Consider the following 15,819-nt stretch of genomic DNA (forward strand, 5'->3'; position numbering starts at 1 on the left):
ACGCGATGTGTACGCAGTACATGTAAGATTTTACGTGACGCGCGAGCATTGACAGTTATGCACCACTGCACATAACCTGCCCTGTACATACCTGTACAGACACATAAGCATATGAAGAGAACAGTTCGCACAAACATAGATAGTTTATGTGTGCATGTGCCGTACTGTGGCGAGACATAAGCATTTGTGTAGAGAGAAAAGTATACACAGACTTAGACGCAGTGTGTATGCATGTATGTATGTAACGGCCGGCTTGCACACGTTGGACATGGTCTGGCAGCTCTACTATACATGTTCAAGTCGTGTTTTACTGGTCCTGACGGGCAACTGACCCCTTACGGCCAAGGGTTCTTCCCTAGAGAAGTGACCTGCCCCCACCTATAGTGCTTCACGCATGGGTCTAGGTGTGGAAGGCTTTTGGGGTGTAGTGTCATAAATGTGTGTGGAAATTTGTATTGTTGAGTGGCTGTACTATACATTCACACACCAAACTACATTTACATAGTGCTCATACACCAGCTCAGTCTCACATACGTACAGTGCAGTCAGACTTCTACCAACACACACACCCTACCCTCATTCCCCCCCCCACACACACACACGCACACACACACCACCTTGTCTTGTCCCAGGTATTCAGACATAGGTTAGTCGTTTATTTACAACGCAACTTGGTATCTATACTGTGACAAGTTTAGGAGTCATGTCACAGATAACCATTTACAGCTTTCAGTCAAGTTAGAGTTGTCAGAAACAACAGAGTTTATTGACAGAGAAGTAAATTAAGCCTTGACACTAGTATAGCCTGCCGTGCCTAAGAGTGTACAGTGTTGCGCCGCACTCCGTTCTTCTCTATGCTGCCACCCTTGGACCGTACCTTCAAGTTAGGACAACCACTCCACTAGAGACCCCCTGTGGCATGGTGACCCGGTTTTAGGTCGGTCCCAGAGATTAAAAACCATTGCTGTACACTTTTCTCGCCCCCTCCCGATCTTTTCTTTCAGCTCGTACTCCCAATTTCATATCTCTTATTCACCTCTGCCCCTGTTTTTAACGACAATAGGCATAGACTTTGAAAGTTCACCCATTGAAGTGCGGCAGTCCTGCCATATGCCACACACCTTCGCATGTCACCACTTAGTCGTTTTTCCTGTCACATTCAGCCACCCTGTCCACACTTCTCAATCTATTTCCATAGTTCCCTTAATTAGTCGTCTCCCTCTGCCCTCCGCGTATTCATCCTTCTTTTTATCCTCGTAATTTCTCCTGTCTTTCGCTCCCCTTTCTCCATATCCATGTTTCCCATCCTCTACACCTGTTATTCTTTCACTGATCTCTCCTTCTTTTCCTCCCTCCCTCCTTCCCTTCGCCACATCTCGGCATTTGTACTTTCCATCTCTTCTCTTCTCCAAATTCACATTTCCTTTCATTTTCACCCGTAGTCATTCACTGCTCTCTGCATCATTTCCTCTGTGCATCCCTTTGCCTTCCCATCCTCCCAGTCTTCCTTACATTTATCTTCACCATCCTCTTTCCCATTCCCATCTCCCTTCCTTGTTGGCTTCCTTCCACCCTTCCTTGTTGGTTTCCTTCCGTCCACCTTTCCTTCCTCCCTCCCTCCCTTCCTCTTTTCCTCAAAGCCTCAAACTTATCACCGTTCGTTCACTCGCATTCACTTCCAGATCCATTTAACTCCGTGATCTAAATCCCATTCCCTACATCCACACACACTCTGCCACGTTCATTCTCTTCCTGTATACTCTCCTCCTGCTCATCTACTTTACCATTCCATTTAAAACCAAGCTCACCCTACCTCACACGCGCACCTGTATCTTCTCAACACTTTCCCTTCCCATCCCCTTCATTCACCTCTTAACCCATTCAGCACGAGGACCGTCTTGTTTTATTCTTCCCATTTGCGGGCGATTTTTTTTTTTTTTTTCATAAGGGAGACATCTGGTGGTGAATGGGATAATGACACCTTTATATAAACCCCCATTGTTCGAAAAAATTATTCCCTGCAAGTTAGAGAATCATCGGGCCGTGGGAGGAATAAGATTTTTAAAAGATGTCATCGTTGTGATGGGTTATTTAGGAGAGGGCGGAACAGTGTAGTGGAGATTATTGTAATGTTGTGTTAGGTACTGCCTGCTGTTAAAGGAGGCAATAAGGAAGGAAGGCGTGTTAAGAATTTGGAAAGAAACGCTGGAGGTATGTGAATACGTCCAATAAAGAATGAAGGGGAAAAGAGTTCTTGAGGAGTAATTAATAATGAGAGAGAGAGAGAGAGAGAGAGAGAGAGAGAGAGAGAGAGAGAGAGAGAGAGAGTATTGTGCTATGAGGAGGACATATGGAGACTAGATAAAAATGTCGAATAAAAGGAGTGGCTTTCGAGAACGTGTTGGAGTGGAAGAGAGAAAGGCTGACAATTGAAGAGGAAGAGAGATATATGTGAGGAGGAGAATGGGTGTGTCTGTGAGATAAAGAATGATAGCGCGACAACGATTGCGGGAGCTGTGGATATAAGTAAAGATGTGATAAAAGATTAGATAGCACCGGAGAAGGGGAGTGTACTAAGGAAGGGTGTGTGTGAGGGTAAAGATTTTGAAATAATAGGGATATGCCGTAGGGAAGGAGAGAACTTTAAAGTGAGATAAAGTAGATATGCGATGGTTAAACATCATGAGAAAGGAAAAGTGAATTTGCTGTTTATAAGAATCTAAATGGATGGGAGCTCCAATGTCACAAAGTATGACCACCTGAACACGGGAAAAACTAGCAATGATCAAGTACAGATAACTGGTGCATCATCAGCAATAGAAGCTTCATGTCTACGCAAGGTTGTGCTGAGACTGGTGGTGGGGCTCAGCGGGGTTGCCTCACTGTCTCACTGCCACTCTTCTGCCACACCCTTGCTCGGTATACCGTACCACCTCTGTCATCCACATCCCCTTCCACAGTATCCTTCCCTTTCCACTTATCTTACTTTTTTTTTTTTATGTGACCGACTCTGGGCATAGGTTTCACAGCCTGCTTTCAAGGCCCAGTAGTCCTCCTTCGTACCGCACACCTCTACATGTCACCACTTCGGCGCTAACACCCACCGTCCATACTGAATACATGCTAGGGCTGTCTCATACAGGACTGGTGTATTGGTATTAGCGGGGGTATTTTTACGACATGTCGGTAGGTCTTGTGGTAGATCAGTAAGGTCTGATTTTATGAAATTCAAATCCTTAAACTGTTCCCTGCCACAGCAGGCTTTGAACCCGGGTCCGTTAGGACTGCAAGCCAACTCTTTACCGATTGAGCCACCGCCTCCCCCAGCATCCTTGCCTTTCCGGCCACGACATTCCACTTTTCACTCTTCAGAACTTCGTGTCATACCCTTGCTGTACTTACCTTACCGTACCGTATCTCTGTCTTGCATGCCACGCACTGAAACCTCCCAGTCACACCCCTGCCCTGGTTATCAAACCCCTAATGTGATTTTATTATTGCATCCCAACCCTGCCACGTCCTTGATCCTCCCAACACGTCACACCGCTCCTCTTTTCATATCCTTGTCCTACACGCCAATCTCTAATGTCCATGTCACACACTTAATCTTCCCAGTTACATCTTTGCCCAAGCAGCCATACTTCAGATGTGCAAGCAACACCTTCTCCAAGACGTACCACATCCTTGCACCTCCCTGCCGCCTCACCTCTTCCCTGTTTATCACATCCTGTGCTCTAGTTGCCATACCTTTGCATTGTTGCTCCCAGGCCCAGCGATATTGCACACGTCAGTGGCATGAGAGTTACTGCTTGCTCCTGGGGGACTTGAGGTCAGTGCATGTGTGGCCGGAATATGGGATGATAAATGTTGTTATTGCCAATGCTGATTCTTGTGCTGATAACAGAAAATTGAGGCAATTATTTGCTCCCGAAGTGATGGGAGGCTTGGTGACGAGGTTCAGTTATCAGGGTGGAGAGGTAGAAGCACCACTAGTAGTGCGAACAGCATGGATACCAGCTCGTGTGTTACTTGTGAGTGGGTAAGATAATAACATAATGGTCTTGGTGTGTGAAAATTTACAATGAAACCAGTGGCTGAGGCGTTTCAGACATGTGTGTGTGCAAGGGTATTTTGTTTTTATTTAATGAATTACTTGAGTACTGTACATTATTAACCTTACTGGTGCATTTACAAATGCACCTCTGTTTTAAAGAGTGGTATCAATTTGATAATACTGTAGACTCTGTCTTCTGCAGTGTGTCGTAGTCGGTCTAGAGTGTCACAGGGTGTAGTGAGGTCGATGTCACCTTGTTAAAGAAAACAAGAGCTAGACCTTGCAGGTTGCATGTTTGTCGTCATATTACCCTCTGCTTTGATCCTGTGCGTCTAAGATCTCGTGGACGTGTTTTATCCTCATCTTGTGTACACATTAACCAAGGAGGTAGTTATATGTCTCATTCGTTGTGAAAGAATAGACTTGGCCAGATTATGTGTGTGGGAGGAAAGTAGGCTACAATTAAACTTTAGTCTGTAAACACTGGTATGAGCTTTGGCCAAGGAAGTGCATCTGTCTTTAATATATTAAAGGATCAGAGGTATAATTTGTGTTGGGTAAAAAAAAAAAAAATTAATATTCACCAAAATGATAGTGGAAGTGAGGCGCACAAGCACAGTTGTTGGCATAGTAATGGAAATGAAACTTTGCCGTATAGTACATCAGTGGTGTCTGGTATCTGGTACGGTCCTTGAGTATGTTCTTTAAAGACTTTCCGTTCAGTTTACTATTGATACGGGTAATCAGAGTGTTTCCCTTGCAGTACCGTAAAGAAATAAGAGTGAAGTGAAGAACTGTGTGGAAAAGAAATGGGAGACCAAGAGGAAGAGGTTAGTAGGAACGCTAGAGAAAGACAGCCATCAGTTTGGAACACTAAGCATTTTCTTCACCCATCATTATACATATTTTGCCACGCTTCACACTGTTTTGTCGTAAGTAAAGTATATTCATCGGAAAAAATATATATGGAGGACGATTAATATCTCGTGTTGCCTCACATTCCTGTTCCCCTAATTACCCCCTGCCCTCCATCGGCTCTCTTCTCCCTTCAGCACATCTTACATCTTGTCACACACCCGCCCTCGAAGCATCTCTCCTTGTCTCCTCCTATCTCTTACACCTAACTCACTCCTCCGACTTTTTTTTTTTTTTCTTACCTACCTGCAGATCCCTTTTCCTGTCTTCGTTTTTGTTTCTTCGTTCCGTAGTCATTCGCATGTTTTCTAGCGTCTGATTATTTTTCGTCCGTGTATAGTTAGACCTGCTCATGCAACAGCAATGGAATCGTGTTTAGCTTCTCCGTCCATTTGTAGTTTCATATCGCATCAGTTGGCCAGTCTTGTTATAGTCTGCAGTAGCTTTGTATGCTTGTTGTGGTATAAGAGGGATTCTGAAGGTCTATCTATCTATCTATATACCTAGGCTGCTTCCCCCAAGGAAAGGGAGGTAGCCGAGACAGGACGACTCACTCTCCATTTACTCATCCATTCAAACACATTTATTCGCATCTTAGCCCCAAAGGGGAGAACGGACAGATCCTCACTGCATCACAACGCACAAGGGTCAACTGCGCAATGCAATCAGTGACATCCACAGCAGGGCCCGACAGCAGAACTGGTTTACCCCTGCCACATCATAACAGACCCATCCCCTTACCCGCACCTGACCTGACTAGCTGATCAGACCAAAAGCGGGAGAATATCCCCTCAGGGCTGCGTCATCACTTATTCATTCAATATTTCTCTCCATTTATTTCTGTCACGCACAGCCACTCTTCCTTTGCTCAACAGACATCCCTCTCGCATCCAGCGCTCTCTTCACACTGTCCATCCATCCTATTCGTGGTCTTCCTCTCAGTCTTACACCTCTCACATCAGATCTAGTTATCTTTTTCACCAATCGCTCATTATCCATTCTCTCCATATGCCCAAACCATTGCAACACCCTCTGCTCAACTCTACCAGCCATCTCCCGAACAACTCCAGTTCTCCTTCGCACTTCATCATTTCGCACTCGATCCATACGCGTCACTCCACACATACTCCTCAGACATCTCATCTCCATTACATTCAAACTTTTCCTCTCTGCTACACCCATATTCCATGTTTCAGCCCCATATAATGCAGTCGGTACCACAACACCCTCATACAGCCTTCTCTTTACATCCATTCTAAGCGAACGACATTTAAACACTTTTTTCATTCCTCCCAGCACCTTTCCTACTTCATTTATTCTAAACTTCACTTCTGCATCTATTCTTCCATCCACAGCAACATGTGACCCTAGATATTTAAAACAATCTACCTCCTCAAGCAACTCACCATTCAAAACTATATTCATCCCCCTACCATCTATCAACCTCGTACACTTCATCACTTTACTCTTATTCTCATTTACTTTCAATTTCCTCCTTTCACACACCCTTCCAAACTCCTCTACCAACTGTCTCAATCTCTCCTCTGAATCAGTCACCAGTGCAGTATCATCTGCAAACAGCAGCTGCTTCAGATTCCACTCTCCTCCATCAACATTTACCAGACTCAGACCACCTAAAACTCTTGCATTCACCTCCCTTACAACACCATCCATGTAAATATTAAACAACCAAGGCGACATCACACATCCCTGTCGCAGCCTCACTCTCACGGAAACCAATCACTCACAGCATTTCCCACTCTTACACGCTCTACTATTTACATAAAAACTTTTCACCCCTTTTAGTAACCTACCATCAAGTCCATACAATCATAAAACAGTCCACAAAGCCTCCCTATCAATTCTATCATACACTTTCTCTAAATCCATAAATGCCCAAAACACATCCTTGCCTTTCGCTAAATACTTTTCACACACTTGTCTCACAGCAAACACCTGATCAACGCATCCCCTCCCTCTCCTAAAGCCACACTGCTCATTACTAATCACTCCCTCTGTACCCTCTCTAACTCTCATAATTAACACTCTACCATACACTTTACCTACAACACTCAACAGACTTATACCCCTAAAGCTAGTACATTCATACTTATCACCCTTGCCTTTATACAACGGGACCACACAAGCACTTGCCCAGTCAACTGGCACCATACCTTTCTCAAAGCACACATTCAATAATCTTACTAACCAGTCAACAATATTCACTCCACCACCCTTCAGGCATTCCACAGCACACCCATCCATACCTGCAGCTTTCCCTGTTTTCATCTCCTTTACTGCCTTCTCCACTTCCTCCTTCGTGATCAAAGAATCATTCAACTCTCCCAACACATTTATTCCTTGCACCCTTCTATCTGCCACAATCTCAGCCACCCTTTCCTCCTCTACATTTAACAATCTTTCAAAATACTCTGCCCATCTCTTCCTTACTGCATCCATCTCAATTAACATCCTTCCATCCTCTGCTTTTACTCGTTCTTCCTTCCCAGACTCTCCCTTTCGCACCCTTTTCACCTCCTTCCAAAACATTTTCTTATTCTGTTGAAAATTCTCTGTCAGCCGCCTACCCCACCTCTCATCTGCTGCCACTTTAGCATCACGCACAGCCCTTCTCGCTCTATTCCTCTTTTCCTTATACCTTTCATATGACATCTCATCCTTCCTCTGCAGCCACACTTCATATGCACGTCTCTTCTCAGCCACAGCCATACTTACTTCCTCGCACCACCATTCACTTCCTTTCTTACACCACCCACATGTCTCACACCACACACCTCTTCTGCATGCCCCACCACAGCACTCTTAAACAACTGCCATTCCTCCTCCACGCTGCCATTTTCCCGATCTTTCACTGCGTTCCACTCATCTCTCAATTTCTCCTGATACTCTATCTTTTTCTCTCTTTTATCCAACTCACTCACTTTCAAAACCTCCCTGCCACACCTAACCCTTCTAGCTCTCACCCATCTCTTACCTACTCTTAACGTAAATCGCTTGAATCTTTTTCATGCTTTATTTCAGGAGTTGATCCCTTCACTCTGAGTTTGTAATTTATTTTTTTGTTGTCGCCACTAACGTAGATGATTGTATTTAGATTAGGAGAATTGCCAAGTAATGAAGTGTTTACTGAATGATATCTGACCCATACAGTTCGAAAAATCACGAAGGATAATGAAATCGTGTAGAGATAGAAAATGAAGAATAAAGGAGACATTTTCTTTTTGAAATGGTTAAAACTAATTAATTAGTTACTCCATCTTACCTACCCACTACCACACAGGTACCACAATTTCTAACCTCTTTGTTTCTTCACCATTCATCTCCATTTCCACCCTTTATTCACTCACCCACCCCACGTCACCAGCACATCCACCATTCTTAACCCTCCTGGATAACCTTTACCTCCATCAATTTTATCCACCCTTTTCACCTCACTTCTCCATCGTCGTTATTCCTAATCACCTCATGTTTTCGACCAGCAACTCTTTCACCATCTCATCTTCCTAGCCAGACACCTTCTCATCATTACATGCAGTAGAAGTATGGAGACCCCTGCGTTCGTTGAAATTGGACCTAGGAGATATTTTTCCTTGTTTTTCGTTGTCTGATAGTTCTCAGTACCCGTAATTGAAAACTCAGACTGGTTCAAACTTATCATATTTAAGGAGTGACACTGTATTGATGTTGAAATACTGTTGGGCATATCGATAGGTGCTACAGAATTTCGGAGTGCTTCGTCCTCTGTTTCAAAATGTACGGTCTTGCTGGAGTCGTCTTAGTGTTTTGCTGATTGTACTATTGCCTCTCCTCACCCTCCTCACCTTTTTCCTCCACCACCACGGTTCGTAACCACTTCCTTTCTTCTTCTGTCACCGCCCCTCACCCTCTCCACCTCACATTTTCATTTTAACTCTTTTTCTATGATGCCATGTATCCCTCTACAATACTACTACGTTTTGCACCGCACCTTTCATCTCCAACTCCTCTTTTCTCTATACCATTTATTCCTAAACTCAGTGTCATCCATTCCACGTTACATTTCCACCTCCCTTCCAAAGCATACCTACTGCTCCTCTGCCACTTCCTCTCTACATCACCCTTTGAACCTCATCCACCTTACACAGCCATCCCATCAGTTCATCCACCACGTCCTCCCTCCCTTCCCACTCCAACCACGCCACCTCACTCACCATTCTAAACCATCACATCAATTCTTCGGCCATTTCTTGCCTTGCCTGCTTCGCCTGATTCATCATTCCAAACCATTCCATCATTTCCTCCTCTATTCATCCTCTTCCACACTTCAGTCCCTCCATGTCACACACCGTACTTAACCATTCGGGTAGATCCATCACCATTTTTTTTTTTCCTTCCTCCCCACGTCGCACACTTTTGCTAATTAATCATTCCTCCACCACCTCCTTTCACATCCCAGCGTATTACCTCCCCTTTACGAATATCCCCACCATACCCACCATTGCTAACCATGCCATGTATTCCTCTCCCCTTCCACCCCACCTCAAACCTCCGTTCTGCAACAAACTCAGGCTCACCTACGATGCTATTTCTTCCATCACTTCCTTTCTCCGTCCCATCACACTTATAATTTCGCCATTCCATGTATTGCTCCTTCACCCCTCCAGTCCCCTTCCACCTCACCTCTCTCCACCTCATCCATCTTTGCTAACTATCCCATTTATTCTTCCACTGTTTATCCTCTCCTCCTCCACCGTACTTCAGACCTCCTCTCCCCAAGCTCCTCCACCTCCACCTACCGTTGCTAGCCGTGGCATTTACTTCTAAACTTCTCTTGGCCTGTATCTCATCTCAGACCTCTCCTCCACAAGCATCTCTATCTCACTGTTCAAAACTTTTATTCCTCCAGTCTCCTCCACCCTCCACCTCACCTCAGACACTCCACAAGCATCCCCACCCCACCCACTATGACTATCCCATATATTCTTCCACCACCTCCACTCCTTCCTTTTGCGCCACCGTATAACTCCACTCCTCAAGGCCCCCCACCCCAACCTCACCTCATTTCCATCTCACCCACCACTCCAGTTTACTCATTCCATATCCTGTTCCACCTCACAGGCCTCTACTATCTCCCTTCATAGCCCCACTCATTTTCCCCCCATTCACCCCTGCCCTCTCCTAGGCCCGTTCCCCTTCCCTTACTCCCCTCCCTATACCAGCCAACCACGTACAAGCTAAGGATACTGCAATCTCTCTCTCTCTCTCTCTCTCTCTCTCTCTCTCTCTCTCTTTTCCCTAAGGTTCTGGTTGTTCTCAGTTGGCATTGACTGAACACTTGACTGAAGAACTCCATTAATGTCAGACTTGGGGTTTGGTTCTCGTACTTTAAGTGGACCAACTGAATTATTATATTTTTTATTTTTGAATGCGTGGATGTAAACGCTGGTTTGAAAGGGAAAGTCATATTATCAGGGTTAAGGGCGATGAGAGATTGTAATTTAATTTTATATTGGGGTGGAAAAGAGAGAGAGAGAGAGAGAGAGAGAGAGAGAGTACACGAACCTAAGGAATGGAGGAGAGGAGAGGAAAAAGAGGCGAAGAGACAGAGAGAGAGGGTGCGGCGGTGCTCAAGTCGACGACAAGGTGTTTGGCCAGTCAAGACACTTGTCCTATTATTTAAACTGATAGCGCGTGTCACCCACTGATAAGGCGTGTCGGGGCCCGGGCGCGGCGGGGGCGGGCGGCGGGCTTTGTGTGGCCGGCCTGGGGGACATTAGAATTTTTATGTGGCCCGTGATAATGCCACCCCTAACCCTCTCTACCTCGCTCTCTCGTACTAGCTAGCATTGTCTATTTACTCGTTCACTCCCTCTATCTTTGCTTTTTTTCTCTGTTTCTTTCCTTCTTGCACTACCTATGGCAATCAGAAATTTTTATGTGACCCGTGATCATGCCATCCTTAACCTTTTGTACTTCGTTGTATAGGATTGTCTCTTACTGGCTTACTTTGCCCATGCCTTGCTGTTTTTCTCTGTTTCTCTCTTCCTCAGTCTTTCTCATTCTCTTTACTTGATTTCTTGTGTGGCCAGTCTGAGGGATATTAGAGTTTTTATGTAGCCCTTGATATTGCTACCCGTAACCTTCTCTACCTCAGTCTGTCTTACTAGATAGCATTGTCTCTTTATTCTTTCCTCTAGGTAACTTTGTCTCGCTCGCTCTTCCCATACCTTGCTCTCATCTTTCTGCTGCTCTCTCTGTCTCTCTTTCTCTCTCCCACTCACTGTCTCTGTGGAACATTAGAATTTTTATGTGACCAGTGATGATGCCTCTCCTAACCGTCTCTGCCTCACTCTCCAGGATTGTCTCTCACTCGCTTTCTCTGCCTATACCATGTTTCCTCCTGTGTTTCCCTCTGTCTCTCATTGTCTCTTTACATTCTCGCTTTCCCTTAAGCTAGCTTTCTTTTTTATTTCTGTCTGCGTCTTTTGCACAGTTGTTGGGTGACATTATAATTTCAGACACCCAACCCTTTCTACCTTCCTCTTTTACTAGCAAGCATCGTCTGTTCTCTCCCCGTACCTTGCTGTTTTCCCTCTAATTCTCTCTCTTACTAGCTAGCATTGTGTATTTACTCTCTCTCTCTCTCTCTCTCTCTCTCTCTCTCATTAGCTAGCATTGTCCCTAATCTCTCTCCCTACAGTACCTTGCTCTGTGCTCTGTACAGTGTAAGCTCTGTCAGTACTCGCCCACCCCACCCTCCTATCCTTTTGTCCCCTTGCCTAGCCTCGCTCCACAGTACCTCTTTCTACTCGCTCCATTGATCTTACTATTTAAATCTCGACTCGCTTTCTCTTTCCTTTTATACATTTGTCTCAGCTTGATCACTTACGCTCCCTAAACCAGTTCCATGACTTGCTCGCTCCATCTCCTTTATACCTGTGATTCTTTACCCACTCACTCACTTCACTTCCCTATCACTGTCTTTTTTTCTCGCTTAACCTCCTTATTCCTGTCTCCTCGTGCTTGCCCGACCTCACTTCTCCCTCTTTTTCTCCCTACATTTATTCGCACTTTATTCTCCTTACAATTATTCTCGGCTTATTCTCCCTTTATCCCCTCTCTTGCGCTCTTTCTCCCTGTACTTCGCTAGTTACATTTTTTTTTTCTATATTTCTCTTCTTGCTATTCTTCTCTCTATAATTCGCCGCTCACGTTTTTTCTTCCTATACCTTCCTTCATCCTATACCTCCTTTCTTACTATTTTCCGTGTACCTCTCTTCTTTGTACGTCCTACACCTCACTTCTCACACTTGTTTTCCGTATACCTCAGTTTTTTTTTCTTTTTTTATATATCATTTCCTGCACACTTTCCTCCTGTGCATCTCTTCTTACACTTTTTCTACTAATATCTCGCTTCTCACACTTGTACTTCAAACTGTGTGTGTATGATTTTCACACTTTTGGCCACGAATCGGTTGGTTCTGGCTGTCTTATCTCTTGTACGTTTTTCCTCCTGCTGTCTCCTCTACTTTTCTGCCTCTGTATCTCTTCTCGTCCGCCTTGATTTCTCAGGACCAGCCTGCATGTATCCAGTACTGTCTCGTCTTTGTAGAGTTTACTTCTTCATGTCTTGCTTACTCTGTCCTTTCTGAGGCTTCGCCTCACTCATAAAATTTTATGTTGTGCAGTCAAGGAATCAACTGCCTTCTCAGTTTTGTGTGAAGATCAATTTAAATCTAATTATGTGCTTATATAACCAGAGTCATTTTTGGACTGGTGCGTGTCTGGGATGCTTCGAATTTACTGCAAACCTGAGGAAGATCTTTGATTCCCTTATTGCACATTTGCTCTTTAACTAACTACTGCCCTTGTTTCTGCTTTCTTGTACCTATTCTTTTCTGCCTGTGTCCACTATGTCCACTTTATGGGTCAGTATATCTTTCAGCTGAAATACATAAGTTTACATTCATCAACACCTTTAAGCCTTTCTCATTCAGATTAAGTCCAGTCAGATCCAAGTCCTTAACACTCCAAGCCTCCTCCCCCCTCACTCCACCCACAGCCCAGCTATTCTCAACCCACCCACAAATTGTTCCGGGTGTAAGAAATTTAGAGGAGGTAGCCCAGTTAAGTATGTCACCTTTATGTATAGTTTCCCCTTTCACATATACAGTACATGACGTAAATTCCTTTTTTCCCTTATTATCTTTTTGTATTGATACATGGCTTTAACTTCTTGCTGAGTTGGTCCCGTTTAGGGTTCAGTTGCTGTTGATATTATCTCTCTCTCTCTCTCTCTCTCTCTCTCTCTACTGTAGCTCAGCCATCTCACCTCAGCAACAAATTGTACCTGGTGTAAGGAACTCAGACGAGGTATCCTGGCTTGTAAAGTGTTTATCACCGTTATGCATTGTTCACCTTATCGCCATTATATATACGCGGCTTTAACATCACGCTTGGTTGCGCGCGTGTAGTGGCCAGTTCAGTGTGATATTATTTTCATCAGCATGCTCTCTGATTATTTTTTTTCCTGTGTTTTGTCTGGTACTTGTGTGTGAAATGTTGTCTCTTATTTTTAATGTTGTTCTGTTTTCTTCTATTCTTTTTTCTCCTCCTCTCCGTTTTCTCTGCTTGTTTCAGCCTCATGCATTGTTCCTCTTACCGCCTTTTTTATAGATGTGTGTGTGTGTGTGTGTGTGTGTGTGTGTGTGTGTACGGGAAGCGCGTATACAAGTTATTAAAGATGAACGCTTACTCTCCCCTACCCGACCCCTCACCCATCACTCACTTTTTTTTTTTTTTTTTACCCCTCTGTATATGCGCTCACTCCCATATCAAAAGTTAAATCCCAGAGAGAATTCAGAACTCCGTAGCTTCCTTTATTTACGCAGAGGTAATGAAAAAATAAAGACAGAGAGACAGCGCAACAGAAGGGATCGAAAACTCTTGGAAATGGGGAAAAAAAAAAACTACAGCCTGCCTAGGGTGGGTGACACTGGGTAAGTTTGGAAGGTGGCGAGCGACAGACCCAAATGCTTGTCGGTAAAGGAGGTTTGCTGGCACCTCCCCCTTACCGATTTATTTTTGGATATGGCTGGTTAATATCCTTGTGTACAGTATTTATGAAGAATATGGTGATACTGGACGGATATATATGTATCACAGAGGAGGACAGTAAGGTGTAATAAGCAAAATACGTCGCTTAGGAAAAGATGATTGGGAGCCTCCATAGCCGACAAAAATATGTGCTAGTGTGTGACGTTGTAGAAGGGAGATTAGAGTGAGAATTTAGGAAAGAGTATATTTGATTGTGAATGAATTTGGAAGAGCTATATATATACACGCCAGAATGGGTGATACTGGACTAAGTTTGGAAAATGGAGAGGAATAGATTGTGAGGTAGGAGGGAGACCACAGAAGGCGTGATAATGTAGGAAGGATATTATTCGATTGAGAATGCATGGGAAAAACTACTTATAGACTAAGCTAGATTGTGAGGTTGTAGCACGTTGACGCAGAGGAGTGAAAACATAGGAAGGAGATTATTTGATCAGTAATGCTTGACAGTGGGAAAACTACCTAGAGGCTAAGATGGGTGACGGTGGACCAAGTTTGGAAATTGGAGAGGAGAGGAAAACCGCTTGTGTTAGAGTGTAGGAGGGAGGCTAGAGGAATAAAATTATGGGAAAGAAAATATTTGATTGAGAGTGCCTGACTTTGGGAAATGCTACATATTGGCTCTGTGGGTTAAGTTTGGAACGTGAAGAGGGACGGCTTTGAGAGAGTAGGAGGAAGACCAGAGGAACGAGGAAGTTGGAAGGAGAATATTTGATTGAGGGTGGCGAGGTGAGAGTGCGTGAGTGACAATATTTGATTAAGTCCTCCACCACAAAGCTGTCTTATTTTGTTTTATTTTTATTTCCTCTAAACGATTTTACTTAGCATAGGAAAGAATCGATACTTAACTTTTTCCACCAGTATATGTTAGTTTAATTAGGGTACCCCCAAGCGGTTTTGTTTAATTTGGGAAACCCCTCATGTATTCAAAGGTTTAATGAAAGCAATATCTTGACGCTTCAGGGTAAAAATCCTCACTAAGCTGAAACACGCATGCGGATTGAGAGAGAGAGAGCGAGATTGTGTGTGTGTGTGTGTGTGTGTGTGTGTGTGTGTGTGTGTGTGTGAAGTTTCTCAGGCTGAAGAGTTTACGGGTGCAGGTGTGAGAATGGGTGAGTGACTGTATCAGTGGGAGTTTACGTGATGGTATTAACAGTTTGTGGGGGAACGAATTTTACCTGCCAGAAGTTAAATGCATGCGTGGTTAAGTTAGAATGCTCATGTCAGTTTGAGTGTGATGGCAGAAGTGGTTAAGGTGAGAGTACGCTTGTTAAAGGTAATGAAAATGCATATCTGAGTGATGTACGGTTTGGGTAAGGAAGCATGTGTATAGAGATGTAGAGGCTTGAGTTGATGTACGAATTATAGGTAACTTAAGGAGAGTGAAGGACAGAAGTTAGATTGGAGATAGGAGAGGGTAGTAGTATACCAGTGGTTGAGTGCTTGTGCAGACAGTGAATGATTAAATCCCAGTGTTATAGATTTGGGAATTTAGGTATGTGTGTAGGGTGGTACAGACTGAGTAGGAGTGCCAGAATGATAATGAAGATAATGAAGCTAAGGAGAGTGAAGGAGAAAAGTAAATGGATGTTGGGGAGTTTAGTAGTAAGAGTCTTTGAGTTAACGTAAGATAGTGAGTGATTAATCCCCAGTGCTGTATGGTTGAGATAGGCAGGTACGTGTAGAGTGGTAAGAGTGTCAGAATGATAGGGTAAAGGAAGTAAAGGATTAGA

General features: G+C 44.0%; 1 protein-coding gene across 1 annotated transcript in view; it reads left to right on the forward strand.

Moving 5' to 3' along the window:
- Positions 1 to 15,819, forward strand: part of LOC145412979 (uncharacterized) — a 61,092-nt gene that overhangs the window by 31,570 nt on the left and 13,703 nt on the right. The gene's annotated exons all lie outside the window — the stretch shown is intronic.

This window comes from Coenobita brevimanus, chromosome 94, assembly GCF_032717465.1.
Source record: "Coenobita brevimanus isolate Jiangsu-jjx chromosome 94, ASM3271746v2, whole genome shotgun sequence".
In the NCBI taxonomy this organism is placed as follows: domain Eukaryota; kingdom Metazoa; phylum Arthropoda; class Malacostraca; order Decapoda; family Coenobitidae; genus Coenobita; species Coenobita brevimanus.